Here is an 18,664-nt window from a genome sequence, read left to right as displayed (position 1 = left end):
TTTTTTATCGTACGGGCTACAAAGGTTATATATAGGCCTGTGTGTGTGTGTGCAGGTGCATCATGCACCCCAATAATCTGAGGGGGCACAAGTACGTGAAGATGGCTGGGGGGTGGTGCGGGAGGGCACCTCAAACAGTTTTCCTGCAATCTAAGTCATAATCATACTTAATTCTTGTAAAAGAATATCTCAAATGTTCTGCATATCTAAGCATACTCTTAAGCTGTCTGTTTCTCCTGACTGGTGGTTCTTTTTTAAAAGAAACTAATATTCTTCTCTGCATCTCTATCAAATCTAGGTAAAAGAGTTAAAATTTGAGATCTTATTCGATACATTAGTTATTATTGATTTTCTAAACTACCTTGCTACTCTAACTTGATTGATATCTGAAATGTCTTCTGATTGCTACTTTTAGCAACGTTAGCATTTACACAATTGCATTGCTTGGAATTAGCTGCCAAAAAACGGAATAATTAGTTGAGGTAATATGTACATGTAGGTAGAGTTTTAAAGTAAATATTGCAGTAGATGACACAGATAGTAGCAGCCGTGTGAAAGAGGATGAGGGGGGGGGTGGCAATGCAAATAGTTTGGGTAGCCATTTGGATTAGATGTTCGAGAGTTTATGGCTTGGGGGTAGAAGCTGTTAAGAAGCTCTTGGACTAGACTTGCGCTCCAATACCATTGCCATGCGGTAGCAGAGTAAACAGTCTATGACTAGGGTGGCTGGAGTCTTGACAAATTTCAGGGCCTTCCTCGGACACTGCCTGGTATAGGAGGTCCTAGATGGCAGGAGCTTGACCCAGTGATGTACTGGGCCGGTTCACACACTCTGTAGTGTCTTGCGGTCGGTAGGCCGAGCAGTTGCCATACCAGGCAGTGATGCAACCTGTCAGGATGCTCTCGATGGTGCAGCTGTAAACCTGTTTGAGGATCTGAGGACCATGCCAAATCTTTTTCAGTCTCCTGAAGGGGAATAGGTTTTGTCGTGCCTCTTCACGACTGTCTTGGTGTGCTTGGACATGTTACTTTGTTGGTGAGTGGACAACAAGGAACTTGAAGCTCTCACCTGCTCCACTGCAGCCTGTCGATGAGAATGGGGGTGTGCTCGGTCATGCTTTTCCTGTAGTCACCATCATCTCTTTGTCTTATTCACGTTGAGGAGAAGTTGTTGTCCTGGCACACACGTCCAGGTTGTCGTGTTGTTGTCGTGATCAGGCCTACCACTGTGTGTCATCGACAAACTTAATGATGGTGTTGGAGTCGTGCCTGGCCATGCAGTAATGAGTAACAGGGAGTACAGGAGGGGACTGAGCACGCAGCCTGAGGGGCCCTGTGTTGAGGATCAGTGTGGCGGATGTGTTGTTACTACCACTGTGGGTGGGCCGTCAGGAAGTCCAGATCCAGTTGCAGAGGGAGGGTTTAGTCCCAGAATCCTTAGCTTATTGATAAGTTTTGAGGGCACTATGGTGTTGAACGCTGAGTCAATGATAGCATTCTTCACATAGGTGTCGTTTGTCCAGTAGGAAGGCAGTGTGGAGTGCAATATGATTGCATCAGTGGAACTTATAATAAACAGACTTTCCAAACGTGGGTCTGTTGTAGACCATGCAGTTCCTCAGCGAAGTCAGTTCTTTCGGCTTTCCTCATTTCAAAATAAAAGTCCCACAAGTTCTGGATTTTTTTGTTGCAGTATTGGCGCACGTGCAGAACTTTAATTATGAAGTAGCGAAGAGAAGTGGGTTACAACAGACAGACATTTGAAAAGTCTGTTTAATTTATGTTCTATTAAAAATATATTCAATTTCCCCCTGCATTAGGACCAACCTACGGACAATTGCATAGTAAATTGAACTTCTGGCTTTGCAAGCTAATTCCTAACAAGCATAGTGTGTAAATACTACGTTGCTAAAAGCATCTAGCTTCTTGGAGGTTGGGAGATTGAACCCATCTGGGCTAGCTAAAGCCAACTTATAAAATTGCTAGTTGGCTAGTAGTATTTTTTTTTTTACCTGCAAATCTGAGGGGCACATCCATGTGGGCAATGAGTGTGTGTGGAGAGAGAGACAGAGAGACATGCAAGAGGAAAACTATAAGTTAGGTAAGTTCACAGTTAATAAGAATGAGAGCGGGGCTTGCTGCATGGTCAAATGTCATTCTGTAGTCACGTTGTCGGTTGTACTTTCCGCTATACTCCATCTGAACTCAACGAGCATTATAATAACTTGCTTGCCTTTCTCTCTCTTTGAAAAAAAAAAAGACAGACAGTTGCTCAGCTGCTCACGATTCCTCTCCTTCGATTGCAAACAAAGTCCACCAACCACAGTCCGTGTTAGTGAACTCAGTAACCAATTATACATTTTGGTTTGTGAAACGACCATTTCCATGGGCGGGGCTGTACCCATAGAAATCAAGGGTCAAGAACGCATCTCATAAATAATGTGAAAGAAGGCGGTACTTTTACCGATACAACCGCCCCCTTACGTGAGTAATCCGCACACAGGGGTTAGTTCATTTGTCCATCAACATGACATACTGTGCATTAAACAATGTGGATCTCCAGCATTCGGAGTGAGGCTTCCGCCCTCTGCTATCTCAAGTTTTTTTGTTGATATGATTGAAACAGATGCATGTTGCATAGCTTGCTTACGACTTGGTACGACACCGGTTTAGGGTAAGTAACCTGATGATAATTCCATGTTTTCTGGAACGTATAGCCTATGAGTACGTGTATTATTGCGGAGGTAAGGAGAGCGTCCTCTGCATCGCGATGTGTTTGCTGTCATAGTCACACTGTGTTCTGGCTGGGCAAGCAGTCTTTCTGATACAGTGTGTCTTCGCAATGTAACGGATGAAGTAAACACGTTACATTGTAACATATTAGTAAAAGCGGTGTTTCATATTTAAATGATAGTGTGTTGATCGCTGCTGGAGTGTTTGTGTCGGAGGTGTGACTGAGCGGCACGAGCGAAGAGGAGGTGTGACTGAGCGGCACGAGCGAAGAGGAGGCCTCAGACAGTACAGTAGCCATCAACCTGTTTCCAGGCGCCTACAGGCATCTTTAGGATGTATAATGGACTATATTCATAGTCAGGAGAGAAAGTAGCCTCAGACAGTACTAGTAGCATCAACCTGTTCCCAGGCAGCCTACAGGCTTCTTTGAATGTATAATGGACTTCATTCATAGTCAGGAAGAGAAAGTAGCCTCAGACATGGTCAGTGTGACGTAGATTATCATATGATTTATATTACCCTGCCCTGGCGAGTGGGTCTCCTCTGTCTTTTACAACTCCTATCATTCATTCAATTGCTCGTGTGTGAGAGAGAGAAAAAAAAGAGGGAGAACATTTGTTCGATCATCACAAGTGTGTTTACACTACAGTATTATGACCGTCTCTATATGAAATGTCTCTACATGGCCAACAACAGTCTGAAACCATGGGAGTTGGTTTTGCCTGAGCACAGCATGCCAATAGTCACCACCCGTGGGCTGCTGCAACTAGTGTCGTAAATCACCCTGCAATATTTCATCATGGTGCTGTGTGTCACAGCATTGTTGTTGTCCAGCTATTTCACAAAGCTGAGGGTGTGTGACATTCAGTATTTCTCTGCATGACAAGATTGTCTGGTCAGAACATGTCACTAAAAAGAGTGTAGTAACTTCTGGTCCTAGGCTCTATCAGCACCCCTGCACCTCTCTCATCCTTCGCTCCCTCCATCTCTTTCTCGTCCTCTCCCTTCCCCCACTCTTCTACCTTTCCTCTCCCTCCCCCACTCTTCTACCTCCCTCTCCCTCCCCCCACCTCTTCTACCTCTTCTCTCCCTCCTCCCCCACTCTTCTACCTTTCCTCCCCTCCCCCCCACCTCTACTTTCTCTCCCTCCCCACCTCTTCTACCTGTCCTCTCCTCCCCCACCTCTTCTACCTGTCCTCTCCCTCCCCACCTCTCTACCTGTCCTCTCCCTCCCCCCACCTCTTTAGCACTGTCCTCTCCTCCCCCCACCTCTTCTACTGTCTCTCCCTCCCCCCACCTTTCTACCTGTCCTCTCCCTCCCCCACTCTTTCACTGTCTCTCCCCCCCCACCTCTTCTAAATTTCTGCTCTCTTTCCCTACTCGACATTAAGTTGATGACTGTACTTCACAAATATTTCACTCTCTCTCTCACACACACACAGATCACATTCTCTTCACACACACCATCATATGCACACACACTGCATACTGTCTCTCTCATTCTCACACACACTATCCTAGAACCCCATAAGACACAGAAGAGCCTCTTCTCATTGACTTTTTAAAGAATGAAGGTGTGTGCCAGTCTGGCAGTTCTTTGGGCCGTGAAGGAGCCAAACACTCAGCTGCCCCGCTGCTCTCCAACCGATATCCTGGTCTCAACACATCTCATTTGAACATAAACCAACTCTCCCATTCTGACGTCATTTTGATCCAGCCTTCTCAGTTTGCAAAGTAGACCAGTGAATCAGTCAATCAAATGTATTTAATAAATCCCTTTTGACATCAGCAGCTGTCACAAATACTTCTACAGATACCCAGCCTAAAATCCCCAAAGAGCAAGCAATGTGGAAGAAGTCCCACGAGAGAGAGGTGTGTGTGTTCTGTGTGTGTGATATATATATCCCCCGCCACATAGACTATAGCAGCATAGATGGGGACACAGTAATAACTGTAGCAGTGATGAATAAATACATGTCCATTGGGGTGGAGGCAGAGTAAAGACTGTCGGGGGGGGGTGACCTTAGGGGGAGCAACAGACTAAATTACCATTGAAGGGGTGTGGGGACCAAGTGAAATAAAATATAAATAATCATTTTTGACTGACATATTTTTAGACCACGACGTCCCAGTTCTCTCTAAGCTGAGTGACTGAGGTAGTTGTAACCATCCACTCTCTCAATGGTCTTAGCAATCTGGGCGGCAGGTAGCCTAGTGGTTAGAGCGTTGGACTAGTAACCGAAAGGTTGCAAAAACAAATCCCCGAGCTGACAAGGTAAAAATCTGTCGTTCTGCCCCTGAACAAGGCAGTTAACCCACTGTTCCTAGGCCGTCATTGTAAATAATAATTTGTTCTTAACTGACTTGCCTAGTTAAATAAAGGTCAAATAAAAATCCCAGACCTATGCTGGAACATTGTTAACATTGTGGGAGGCAACCCATCTGCCTAGGGAGACCACTCCCAGGGTCTGGTTGTATATGGGTGGTTGTTTATGGGTGGTTGTTTGGGGGTACAGAGCATGGAGATGACTCATCATGTCTTTTTAAGTCTAGAAAGTTCCCCCTGTACCACTGACCAAATACTGTGGTATATGGGCCTACAGCATCATTGATGGCTTTTGATCAAGTTATCAGATTTGGATACAGTACTTTGTACACGCACACACGCACACACGCTTAGATTACCTGGGTTGTGAGTTGAGTCAGTCATGTCATACAGTGTGTTCATGTTAACTCTTCTGTTTTGGGGCAGCAAACACAGACATTTCCTTCTGCATCTTTATCTCACCACTGCATTATACTCTTTGTCATAGGAGACAATGTAAACAAGCTGTGTATAGCTTCTAATGATGCTTTAAAATAGTGTATATTCAACCAGCAGATATTAAAGGCTGTCCCACCAGCGGTACGCTAATGATAAGAATAAGAAATGACTTTATTGTTCATTTACATCAACATTGATTTGGAGGTCAGGATACTGATATGTAAAAACGCTGGAAAGTGAGCACACACATTCTCACTGACTCTACTCCTAACCAATGGTAACTTTAAAACCTCACCCCTTAACCTCACTGACTCTACTCCTAACCAATGTAAACTTTAAAACTCACCCTTAACCTACTGACTCTACTCCTAACCAATGGTAACTTTAAACCTCACCCCTTAACCTCACTGACTTACTCCTAACCAATGGTAACTTTAAAACCTCACCCCTTAACTCACTGACTCTACTCCTAACCAATGGTAACTTTCAAACCTTACCCCTTAACCTCACTGACTCTACTCCTAACAATGGTAACTTTAAAACCTCACCCCTTAACCTCACTGACTCTACTCCTAACCAATGGTAACTTTTCAACCTCACCCCTTAACCTCACTGACTCTACTCCTAACCAATGGTAACTTTTCAACCACACCCCTTAACCTCACTGACTCTACTCCTAACAATGGTAACTTTTCAACCTCACCCCTTAACCTCACTGACTCTACTCCTAACCAATGGTAACTTTTCAACCTCACCCCTTAACCTCACTGACTCTACTCCTAACCAATGGTAACTTTTCAACCTCACCCCTTAACCTCACTGACTCTACTCCTAACCAATGGTAACTTTTCAAACCTCACCCCTTAATCTCTCACTGACTCTACTCCTAACCAAGGTAACTTTTCAACCTCACCCCTTAACCTCACCGACTCTACTCCTGACCAATGGTAACTTTAAAACCTCACCCTTAACCTCACCGACTTCACTCCTAACCCCATTCTTTTTCCACCTCAATGATGACCCCATGTCTAACTGTACATCTTCAGCTATTTTTAGCTCTGCCAGCTGAATATACCCTTCCTTCAAAAAACAATGTGTCTCTCATGACATGTCTAAACCATGTGTGTTGTTCTTCCTTCCCAGCATGCCTCTGGCTCGCAGCCTGTCCATCACTCCCTGTCGGGTGGAGGAGGTGGGATGAGGAGTTTGACCTGAGGACGCTGTCCTCTTCGAGATCGCATGGGAGGTGGCCAACAAAGGTATCACTGTGTGTGTCTAACGACAGTATGTTAGTAATAACTCTCGGTTCTGTGTGTAACGACAGTATATTAGTAATAAATCTTGGTCCGTGCTCTGTGCAGTGGTGGGATTTACACAGTGATCCAGACCAAAGCCCGTCTGACGGCAGAGGAATGGGGAGAAAACTATTTCCTGGTTGGTCCGTACGTGCGAGAGTAACGTCCGCACCCAGGTGGAGCTGATCGAGCCCACCAACCCTGCCCTTAAGAGAGCCATAGACAAGATGAATTCCAGTGGATGTAAGGTACAGACCCGCACAGAGACCCGCACAGAGACCCACACAGAGACCCACACCAGTTTGCTGGCACTATTAAAGGACTTAAAGGGGAAATCTGCAGTTACTTCATCCATTTTTGGACTTAGAAGTTAATATGTACCCATTTTGATTCTTTAAGAATATAACTTATATAAATGCCTCATGAGCTTAGTTTAACTGTCGTACCCCACCACAACCCAAAATATATAAGCTTGATTTACTCCAATGTTTGTAAACATAAACAAACACCATATAAATCAAACATGGTTTAAACTATCAGTGTTATATCATGGATGGTCAGTCCTTGCGTCCATAGCTTTTCACCAAACTGCAGATTGTCGCTTGAAAGGAGCTAGATGTAACATTAGCACCAACTAGCACCAAATGCAGCAAAGGAGTATAAATCCATGAGACTAAAACTAACTTTTTAGAACCCAGTGTGAAGTTTCTAATTAGAATGTTTACCTCAACTAGCCTGTGTGTGTACAGCTTCCTGAATTACCATTGGTTCTCGATCGTGACGTTGACAACAACAGAAAAAAACATCAGCAATACATAACTTATTCACGTCCTTGCAATTGAAGTTTTTGGGGATTGTGATGAGGTTAAAAGCAGTATTATTCCATTTTAGGTATTTCTAAGCAGTGTCCTTCAGTTTTTAAAAAGGTTTGATCGGTTTCTTCCTGACGTCAACCTTGCCTCAAAAGCCCCTGTGCATCCCAAGACCCCACCTGACACTGGTCCATGGCATTGGCCTTTCCCCAGGACACACACACACACAGTCTTGTATAACTAACCTTGTGGGGACACACAAGTCAGTCCCATTCAAAATCATATTTTCCCTTACCCTAATCCTGGTTCCTAACCATAAACTTAATTCTAATTCTAACCTTAACCATAAACCGCCTAGAAATAGTCTTTGACCTTGTGAGAACTAACAAAATGTCCCCAGTTGGTCAAAAATACATATGTTTACTTCTGGTCCCCACAAGTATAGTTGAACACGTCCACACACACACATAGTGTCCCTCTTTCTCTCTCTKTTTATTTCACTCTATCCTTCACTCTCTGTCCTTGTCGTTCTAATCTCTGGTATTTCTGTTAAAAGGTTAAAGGCTGTATCAGTGTCACACACACTGCTGTCTATTTCTAGTAGCAGTCTGTAGCGTGCATGTTGTAGTTCATATGTGTGTGTCCATGCTGAGTCACTCCTTGGCATTCTAGCCAGGGCAGTGCACCATGGAAAGCCGTGTGTAGTGAGGTCAGATCATTTGATTGGAGGAGAGCGATACTGTGCCCTAATCGTAATCGTCCTTACTTGAGACTGGAACTGTGGAACATTTGTGTAAGTCATTGTGTAAGCTCCCAGTTCTTTGTGGTATAAACAAACAGAAATTGTCTTTTAATTCTCTGTACTGGCAACGACGAATAAACATATACATGTCAAACACTCAGGTCCAGACTGTGACCACATTGAAGATATGCTAGTTATGTAGCGACACATATGGCTAACAGCACCAGACATAGTTCTGCCTGGCTAGCAAGCTACTTTAAAAACACGTGACCCCAGTCTCTTTCTCACCCCTCCTCTCTCTTTCACACTCTTCCTCCCCTCTCTCTCTCTCTCTCTCCCCCCTCTCTCTCTCTCTCCCCCCCATCTCTCTTCACCCAGGTGTACTTTGGTCGTTGGCTGATTGAGGCAGTCCATACGTGGTGCTGATAGATGTGGCGTTCACTGCCTGGAACCTGGATAAGTGAAAAAGAGTTGTGGGACAACTTCTCTATCGGGGTGCCCTGGTTCGACCGCGAGGCCAACGACGCCGTCCTCTTTGGCTTCTTGACCGCCTGGTTACTAGGAGAGTGGGTTGCTGCCAGGGAGGGTCAGGGATAATGGTTACTAGGAGAGGTGGGTGCTGTCAGGGATAATGGTTACTGCAGAGGTGTCAGGGATAATGGTTACTAGAGAGGTGGGGTTGCTGCCAGGGAGGTCAGGATATATGGGTTGCTGTCAGGATAATGGGTTGCTGCCAGGGAGGGTCAGGGATAATGGGTTGCTGCCAGGGAGGTCAGGGATAATGGGTTGCTGCCAGGGAGGGTCAGGGATATATGGGGTTACTAGGAGAAGTAGGTGGCTGCTCAGGAGGTCAGGATAATGGGTTGCTGCTCAGCGGAGGGTCAGGGAATGAGATGTTGCTGGGAGAATAGTTGGCCAGGGAGGTGTCAGGGATAATGGGTGCTGTCAGGAGGGCAGGATAATGGGCTGGGAGAAGTAGTTGCTGCAGGGAGGGTCAGGGATAATGGGTTGCTGCCAGGGAGGTCAGGATAATGGTTACTAGGAGAGGTGGCTTGATCCCAGGAGGGTCAGGGATAATGGGTTTGCTACCAGGGAGGTCAGGGATAAGTGAGTTAGACTGAGGACAGGTGGGTTCTACAGGGAGGGTCAGGGTATGGTTAGAGGTGATCAGGGATGTCGGGATATGGTTGGGCGTTGGTGGCCTACACCACGCTCATTTTATAAAGGGAAGTAGTGGTTCTAGTAGCCAGTGGTCACCAACCTTTTCGTGAGTCAAGATCATTTCACAGTCAAAAGCCAAGCTGAGATCTACTGCTCAGATGTTTGTATTTACATTAACCCACACAGTTTAGTAGAATGAGGTTGGGCAGTAGGCCTAATACATTATCACAGCATAGTTGGCTATATGATGGCTGCCATTGATTGTTAATCAGACCATATTATATTTCAAAACTCGAGCTTTGATACAAATGAGATCAGGTGGTTTAGCACTTGTGAGTCATTGTGGGGCCAGAATTAATAACCGTATGTTTTTTTACTGGACTGATGGTACCTGCATCAGACGGTCAACGAGGTCAAAATCACAACGTCATGGTCTTCAGGTCGGAAGTCGAGCTCTAGAAAGATGCCGAGTTTCCGACTTGGAATTCCGAGTTAGATGGACGTCAAAACGATTTTTCCAACCGCTCTCCACGGTCCTGCTCTCTCCTTCCTTTCCTTGGTGAGACTGACCAGAGAGAGGGACACCGTCTTCCACCTGATGGCCAAACCGGTCGACACGCATCTGCTAATGCACAAATTCATGTTGTTCCTATGACCAAGAAAGTGAGAATATTCTTAATATTAAAATGCACGACGAGCTCTATGAATAAAAAAGCAGGCCTTAATCGTATTGGCTACTCATTCATGCCCAGCTGAACAGCCGAGCAGAATACGGAGACGGTTCCAAAGTGTTGAATATAACAGTGACAGAGCTGGAATATAAATTAAAACACATCATAAAAACAGCAGCTCTTTGCGTATTCGTTGACAGTCTCTGTTCAGGTTTAAAGTGATAAATCTTACAGTAGACTAGTAGCCCATCTGACATCTTGCGTGGCCAGGGTCATGGAAGCTCTGTTAGCCACCAGTGTGAGCTTTACTCAATGTGCAGCGCAGTAGGGCACTCGTTTATTCCAGACTTGCGGTACAGAGTTCTGTCTCAAGCGAAAGACTTTGCTTACCGTGCCGCAAGAAACTTTGAATCAAGTGCACCTACCAGAACAGGCTCAACACGGATTTTAAAAAAGGACGTAAAGCCTTATCTTCGTTCGGCTTCTACAAAATATTTAATAGACTAAGAAATGCTTTGAAGATGACCGGTTGGCGACCACTGTCTAGCCAGATTTAATAATGGCTTGTGTCAGTGCAAGGTTCGCAATTCATAGTAACAGTATTCCTGTATAAGTTCCGTATTTAACCCCAACATTGTCTTCCTCCAGTTATGACTGCCCATTATATTAAACCCCACATTGGCTTCCCCAGTAATGCTGATCCCATTATATTAACCCCACATTGTCTCCTCCAGATGCTGACCCAGTATTATTTAACCCCACATTGGCTCCTCCAGTATGCTGACCATTATTATTAACCCCACATTGTCTTCCTCCACTATGCTGGTCCAAATTTATATTAACCCCACATTGTCTTCCTCCAGTATGCTGGACCATTATATAACCCCCACATTTCTTCCTCAGGTATGTTGGCCCATTATATTAACCCCACATTTGTCTTCCTCCAGTTATGCTGGTCCCATTATATTAACCCCCACATTGTCTTCCTCCAGTATGTTGACCATTATTAATTAACCCCACATTGTCCTCCTCCAGTATGCCGGACCATTATATAACCCCACATGTCTCCTCCAGTATGCTGGACCATCTTAATATAACCCCACATTGGTCTTCCTCCAGTATGCTGGGCACCATTATATTAACCCCACATGTGTCTTCCTCCCAGTATCCTGGACCCTTATATAACCCCACAGTCCTTCCTCCAGTATCCTGGACCATTATATTCAACCCCACATTGTCCTCCTCCAGTATGCTGGACCATTATATTAAAACCCCACATTGTCTATCCTTCCAGTAGTGACTGCGACCATTATATTAACCCCACATGTCCTCCCTCCAGTATGCTGGACCATTATATTAACCCCACATGTCTTCCCTCCAGTATCCGCGACCATTATATTAACCCCACATTGTGCTCTCCATATCCTGGACCATTATATTAAACCCCACATTTCTTCCTCCAGTATGCTGCGACCATTATATTAACCCCACATTGTCTTCCTCCAGTATGCTGGACCATTATATTAACCCCCATTGTCTTCCTCCAGTATGCTGGACCATTATATTAACCCCACATTTCCTCCTCCAGTATGCGGACCCATCTATATTAACCCCAAACATTGTCTTCCTCCAGTATGCTGCCCATTATATTAACCCCCTACATTGTCCTCCTCCAAGTATGCTGGACCATATATTAAACCCCACAAATTGTCTTCCTCCAGTATGTGCGACCATTATATTAAACCCCACATTTGTCCTCCTCCATATGCTGGACCATTATATTAACCCCAGCATTGTCGTCTCCAGTATGCCTGGACCATTATATTAAACCCCACATTGTCCTCCTCCAGTAATTGCTGGACCATGATATTAAACCCACATTGTCTTCCTCCAGTATCCTGCGACCATTATATTAACCCCAATGTCTTCCTCCAGATGCTGGTTCCATTATATTAACCCCACATTGTCTTCTCCAGTATGCTGGACCATTAGTATTAACCCACATTTCCTCCGTCCAGATTCTGCGACCAATTATATTTAACCCACATTGTCTTCCTCCAGTATGCTGGACCCATATATACTAAACCCCCACATTGTCCTCCTCCATATCCTGAACCATTCATATTAAACCCCACATTGTCTCCTCCAGATCTGGTCCATTATATACCCCACATGTCTTCCTCCAGTATGGCTGGACCAGATATTAACCCACATGGTCTTACCTCCAGTATGGCTGGACCATATTATTAACCCCACATGTCTTCCTCCAGTATGCTGGACCATTATATCTTAACCCCACACGTCTTCCTCCAGTATGCTGGACATTATATAACCCCACATTGTCTTCCTCCAGTCATCCTGGCCCTATATATTAACCCCACATTGTTCTTCCTCCAGTATTTGGACCATTATATTAACCCCACCATTGTCTTCATCCCAGTATGCTGGCCCATTATATTAAACCCCACATTGTCCTCCTCCAGTATGTGGACCATTAATATTAACCCCACATTGTCCTCCTCCAGATGCTGACCCATTATATGAACCCCACATGTCTTCCCTCCAGTATGCTGGACCCATATATTAACCCCACATTGGTCTTCCTCCAGTATGCTGGCCATTATATTAACCCCACATTGTCCTCCTCCAGGTATTGTTGACCATTATATTAAAACCCCACATTGTCCTCCTCCATATGCTGACCCATATATTAACCCCACATGTCTTCCTCCAGTATGCTGACCATATATATTAACCCCACATTGATAATACTATCCGATCCAGTATGCTGACCATTAGTATTTTAACCCCACATTGTCCTCCTCCAGGTATCCTGGGACCATTATATAACCCCAACATTGTCTTCCTCCACTATGCTGGTCCATTATATTAACCCCACATTTCTTCCTCCAGTATGCTGGACCATTATATTAACCACCCACATTTGTCTTCCTCCAGTATGCTGCGACCATTATATTAAACCCACATGTCTTCCTCCAGTATGCTTGCCATTGTAGTAATCCCACATTGTCTTCCTCAGTATGCAGCGCAGTGAGGAGCCTCCCCATATCCTGGCCCATTTCCATGAGTGGCTGGCAGGCCTGGCTTGGCGCTATGCAGACAGAGACAGTTGCCCGTGGCAACCATCTCACCACCCACGCCACCCTGCTGGGACGTTACCTGTGTGCCGGCAGTGTGGACTTCTACAACAACCTCGCCGATGAGTGCATCTGTGTGGGTGTGTTTGTGTGTACACATGTGATGATGTCATGATCTGTGTGGTGTGGTTGGTCAGGGTTGGGATGTCATGTTTACTATGTTCTGTCTTTGTGCATCTTCACCATCATTTACAGTAACTGACCTCACAGTAAGTGTTGTGGGTCATTCTAGGTTGTTTGAAGGTCAGTTGTCACCCTAGCTAGTAATTTTGCCCTGATCATAAATCAACCCCTTACCCTAGTCCCCTACTTAGTATTCACTAGTGTAGATCTGAAAGGAACTGTTACCAGACTGATGATACCAATCTGATCCTTCCAGAGTTACGTAAGTGTGTGGAAGGTGGCGGGCAGGACCGTAGCATTTTACCATGTTGGTTTTTAGCATCAGTCTGTCCTGTTTCATCGACCCTGGATTTCTCCACTAAACAGTGAAAGCACTTATTTGATGTGCTATTTACTTGACCCACAACTGCTGAACGTTGTGGGTCAGTGTCTCCCAGCCTCTTCACCATAGCCACTACTCTAGATCAGATAGGATTGGATAAGCTTTGTTTTATGATCAAAAATAATTGAGAATACATTTTTTTCAAGTTATTTATTCAATTAACTTTATCTCATAGTAGGGATAGCTTAGCTTGGTGAGTGGAATTGACGATTTGGAATTGTTCCTCTCTTTGTCTCAGTTCAACGTGGATAAGGAGCGGGGATAGACAGATCTACCATCGCTATTGTCTGGAGCGGACAGCAGCACGCTGCGCTCATGTCTTCACCACCGTCTCTCAGATCACAGCCGTTGAGGGCAGAGCACCTGCTCAAGAGGAAACCAGGTGTGTTGTGTGCGTGTGTGTGTATGCCTGTCACAGGAATTCCAGTCAAGTCTCTGTTTTTTAACCTTTTAACCTCTTTGTTTGTTCTTAGTTGACTGTCTGGCTAACCTCTCTTTGTATCTCTACCTCTCTTCTCTTGTTATCTCTACCTCGCCGTCTCCTGTTCTCTCTCCCTTTCCTGTCTCCCCTCTCTCTCTCTCTCTCTCTCTCTCCCTCTCTCCCTCTCTCCCTCTCTCCCTCTCCCTCCTCCCTCTCTCCCTCTCTCCCTCCTCCCTCTCCCCTCTCTCCCTCTCTCCCTCTCTCCCTCTCTCCCTCTCTCCTCTCTCCCTTTTACCGCTCCTGTTCTTCCACTCTCTCCTCTCCCCCGCCACACCCACCCCACAGACATAATCACCCCTAACGGGGCTGAACGTGAAGAAGTTCTCTGCCATGCATGAGTTCCAGAACCTGCACGCCCAGAGCAAGAACCGTATCCAGGATCATCAGAGGTCACTTCTATGGGTCAGTGGGGTCACCACCCAAACACAAATATACATATATACATACTGCTGACCCACTGGGCACAGATGTCAGTTCAATGTCTATTTTTGATTTTCATTATGTTGAGTTGTCAACTAATGTGAATTCAATTTGATTTCAATTTCAACAAAACATGATCTCCATCACATTGGATTAGGTTCAAAGTTGGGTGAAGAAAATCAGAAATTCCCTTATGTTGATGATTTTTTTGTTGATTCAACATTATGATATTTGTTTTGTTTAAATGATGTGGGAACAATGTTAATTCAACCAGTTTTTGCCCAGTGATGGACGCGTTACCTATCATATTAATAGACAACCCTAACCCTATCATATTAATAGACAACCCTAACCCTATCATATTAGACAAACCTAACCCTATCATATTACATAGACAACCCTAACCCTATCATTATAGACAACCCTAACCCTATAATATTGGTGAATGCACCAATTTGTAGGTCGCTCTGGATAAGAGCGTCTGCTAAATGACTTAAATGTAATGTAATATTAATAGACAACCCTAACCCTATCATATTAGAACAACCCTAACCTCATCATATTAATAGACAACCCTAGAAACAGCCTGTTGCTTGAACCTTATTGACACTATCATTTTCAGGGTTTGATACTGTGACCAAAACAGTGCGACACACATTTTTGGTCACAAGGGTGCCAGTGACATTTTCAAGAGTGCCAGTTGCATAGCTTTTTTTATCATGATTTATTGAAACAGTAATGTGCAATTGACCAAAAATAAATCCACTTTCTGAAGAGGCAACATCGTCACGGGAACGCCCCTGTCTGTGGTGGTCAGACTTGACTTACAGGGAGGTTTAGAAACCCTCCATCAGTGGCCCCTGCCAGTGGAAAACATATTTTAATATTGCTAGTTTTAATCTAGGCTATATAATTTATTTAAAAAATGGATTCCAAAGCTTTTCGTTCGTACTGTCGGTTATTTATCACTCGCGCTGCACACGGCCTATAGATAATCTGATGCGCAGAAAGAGCGCGCAGCTCTGAAACAGCTGGTTGTTGTGTTGAGGAAACAGTAGGAAAGATGTTACAAGTTATATCTACCAGTAAATGCTAAGGCCAGAATAGGTATGCAACCCAGGTAAAACGTTCAAAGTCTTATTGAATATTGGCGATGCGCAATTCAGTCATCATGGAATATCCTACCTTGAAAATCAGACATTTCTTCTCGACTATTTGGTTGTTGAGAAGTCATTGGTTTATGGTAGCCGATTTACACTTCTACTGCTCCAATATAATTATTACGTGATTTCATTTCTGATCCAAGTTTTATGAGGGATTCAGGTGCTTTCGATTGTTTCCCGCTGTTTCAATTGAAGTCTGTTGCGGTAAAACCATATGCGGTTATTATAAGAAAATAACATTGAATGTTTGCGTCAACTTGGTTTTCTATACAAAGGTAGTTTGGCCGGTGTAGGCCGTCATTGTAAATAAGAATTTGTTCTTAACTGACTTGCTTAGTAGGTTCACTTATTTTTTTAAAGTGATGAGACTGACTCCACATGGACAGACTCATTATTGTGTTTGTGTCGGGAGCATGCTGTCTATTTAGTCAGGCAATGTCCACATTATTGTGACATTTTAGAATGTAAAAGTCATGTGAATGTCAATGCATAATACAATTGGTTAGGCCTATTTAAAACATAATGCATTATTCATAGTGCAAACGCTTTGGGGGGGAATGTTCTTCTTCTATATGCTATTACAACAATGACATAAAATGTAGCTCCTTCAAAATTTGCCTACAATTTAAGTGCTTGAAAAAATAATTTAAAGTCCTTGATGTCAAGCCCTGCTGTGCACTTAGCCGTTAGACTATCATTAGCATCGCTAACTGTTTTCGGGTAGATAAAGACAATTAAAAGGTAAATACAAAGTAGCCTATGACTACCTGGCAGAATCATGACTATTTGCATCAATCCAGTGGCCATTGTTTTGAAAACTCCATCACAAGTGACTACAGAAACACAGCTAGCCAAACACAACTGTCTGGCTGGTGCTCACCTGAATTAAAGGGGAACTACACCAAAACAAAACTTGATTGCTGACATTTTGAGACRGTATCAACAGTGGACTAATTAAACAAATGGCAAAATATATAGTTTGTGGTATTTTTCTTTAATTTGCTAAGATTCTCGTTATCTAATTCTACATACCCCAACCTTCATTTTAATGCTTTAAATCTTGATTATGGAGAACAAGGGAATAAATGAATGATGTGGTTGGATGAGGGTTGGGGTCCGTTCCATTTCAATTCAGGAAATAACCTGAATTCCAATATCAATTCTCATAGAGAAGCATTGAGGAAAAATGGAATTTCGGTTTACTGTCTGAATTGAAATGAAATTGACCCCAACCTTGGTCTGGACATGTGGTCAGGTGATGTCAGGATTGCATCATTTGGTCTCATCTTGAATGGTTTTTGTTGTCCCACCCGCCAGGCACCTGGACTTCAACCTGGACAAGTGTCTGTTCCTGTTCATCGCTGGGAGGTATGAGTTCAGCAACAAAGGAGCTGATATCTTCTTGGAGGCTTTGGCCAGACTCAACTATCTACTGAGAGTAAGCTGTGTGTGTGTGTCCGGCACTGTGTTTGTGTGTGTGTGTACACGTGTATCAGAAAATGTGTGTGCATTCGGAAAGTATTCAGACCCCTCAACTTTTTCCACATTTTGTTAGGTTACTGCCTTATCCTAAAATTGATTTGGAGAAAATCCCTCATCAATCTACATACAATACTCCATAATGACAAAGCAAATGTATTACAACAACAAAAAATTATATCAAATTTACATAAGTCTTCAGACCCTTTACTCAGTACTTTTATGAAGCACCTTTTGCAGTGGGTCTTCTTGGGTATGACGCTACAAGCTTGGCACACTGTATTTGGGGAGTTATTCCCATTCTTCTCTTCCCTCTCAAGCTGTCAGGTTGGATGGGGAGTGTTGCTGCACAGCTATTTTCAGGTCTCTCCAGAGACGTTCGATTTGGTTCAAGTCCGGGCTCTGCCTGGGCCACTCAAGGACATTCAGAGACTTGTCCCAAAGCCACTCCTGCGTTGACTTGGCTGTGCGCTTAGGGTCGTTCTCCTGTTGGAAGTTGAATCTTTGCCCCAGTCTGACGTCTTGAGTGCTCTGGAGCAGGTTTTCATCAGGATCTCTCTGTACTTTGCTCCATTCATCTGTCCCTGTTCCTGACTAGTTTCCCAGTCTCTGCCGCTGAAAAACATCCCACAGCAGGATGCTGCCACCACCATGCTTCACTGTAGGGATGGTGACAGGTTTCCTCCAGACGTGAAAGAGTTCAATCTTGGTTTCATCAGACCAGAGAATCCTGTCTCAGAGCTCTACAAACAATTCCTTTGACCTCATGGCTTGGTTTTTGTTCTGACATACACTGTAAACTGTGGGACCTTATATAGACCGGTGTGTGCCTTTCCAAATCCGGTCCAATCAATTGAATTTACCACAGGTGGACTTCAAGTTGTAGAAACATCTCAAGGATGATCAATGGAAATAGGATGCACCTGAACTCAATTTCGAGTCTCATAGCAAAGGGTCTGATACTTATGTAAATAAGGTACTTTTAAAATATTTTTTATACATTTGCAAACATTTCTAAAAACCTGTTTTCACTTTGTCGTTATTGTGTTTTTTAAATCAATTTCAGAATAAGGCTGTAACGTAAAAATGTGTGAAAAAGTCTAGGGATCTGAATACATTCTGAATGCACTGTGTACATACCCATTGTCTACCAGCCTGTCTGTCGGTTAGTTAGATGTATTCAAGAATCTTGCAGGTATTTACTCCCTCCCTGCCTCCTCTCTCTCCCTCAGGTCAACCACAAGCGATGTGACTGTCGTTGCGTTCTTCATCATGCCTGC

At 44.0% G+C, this 18,664-nt stretch overlaps 1 pseudogene; it reads left to right on the top strand.

Moving 5' to 3' along the window:
* The first annotated feature begins 6,859 nt into the window (after window positions 1–6,859).
* Window positions 6,860–18,664, top strand: part of LOC112078658 (glycogen [starch] synthase, muscle-like) — a 13,444-nt pseudogene continuing 1,639 nt past the window's right edge.

This window comes from Salvelinus sp. IW2-2015, unplaced genomic scaffold, assembly GCF_002910315.2.
Source record: "Salvelinus sp. IW2-2015 unplaced genomic scaffold, ASM291031v2 Un_scaffold6035, whole genome shotgun sequence".
NCBI classification, from domain to species: domain Eukaryota; kingdom Metazoa; phylum Chordata; class Actinopteri; order Salmoniformes; family Salmonidae; genus Salvelinus; species Salvelinus sp. IW2-2015.
This window is presented reverse-complemented; position numbering and strand designations above follow the sequence as displayed.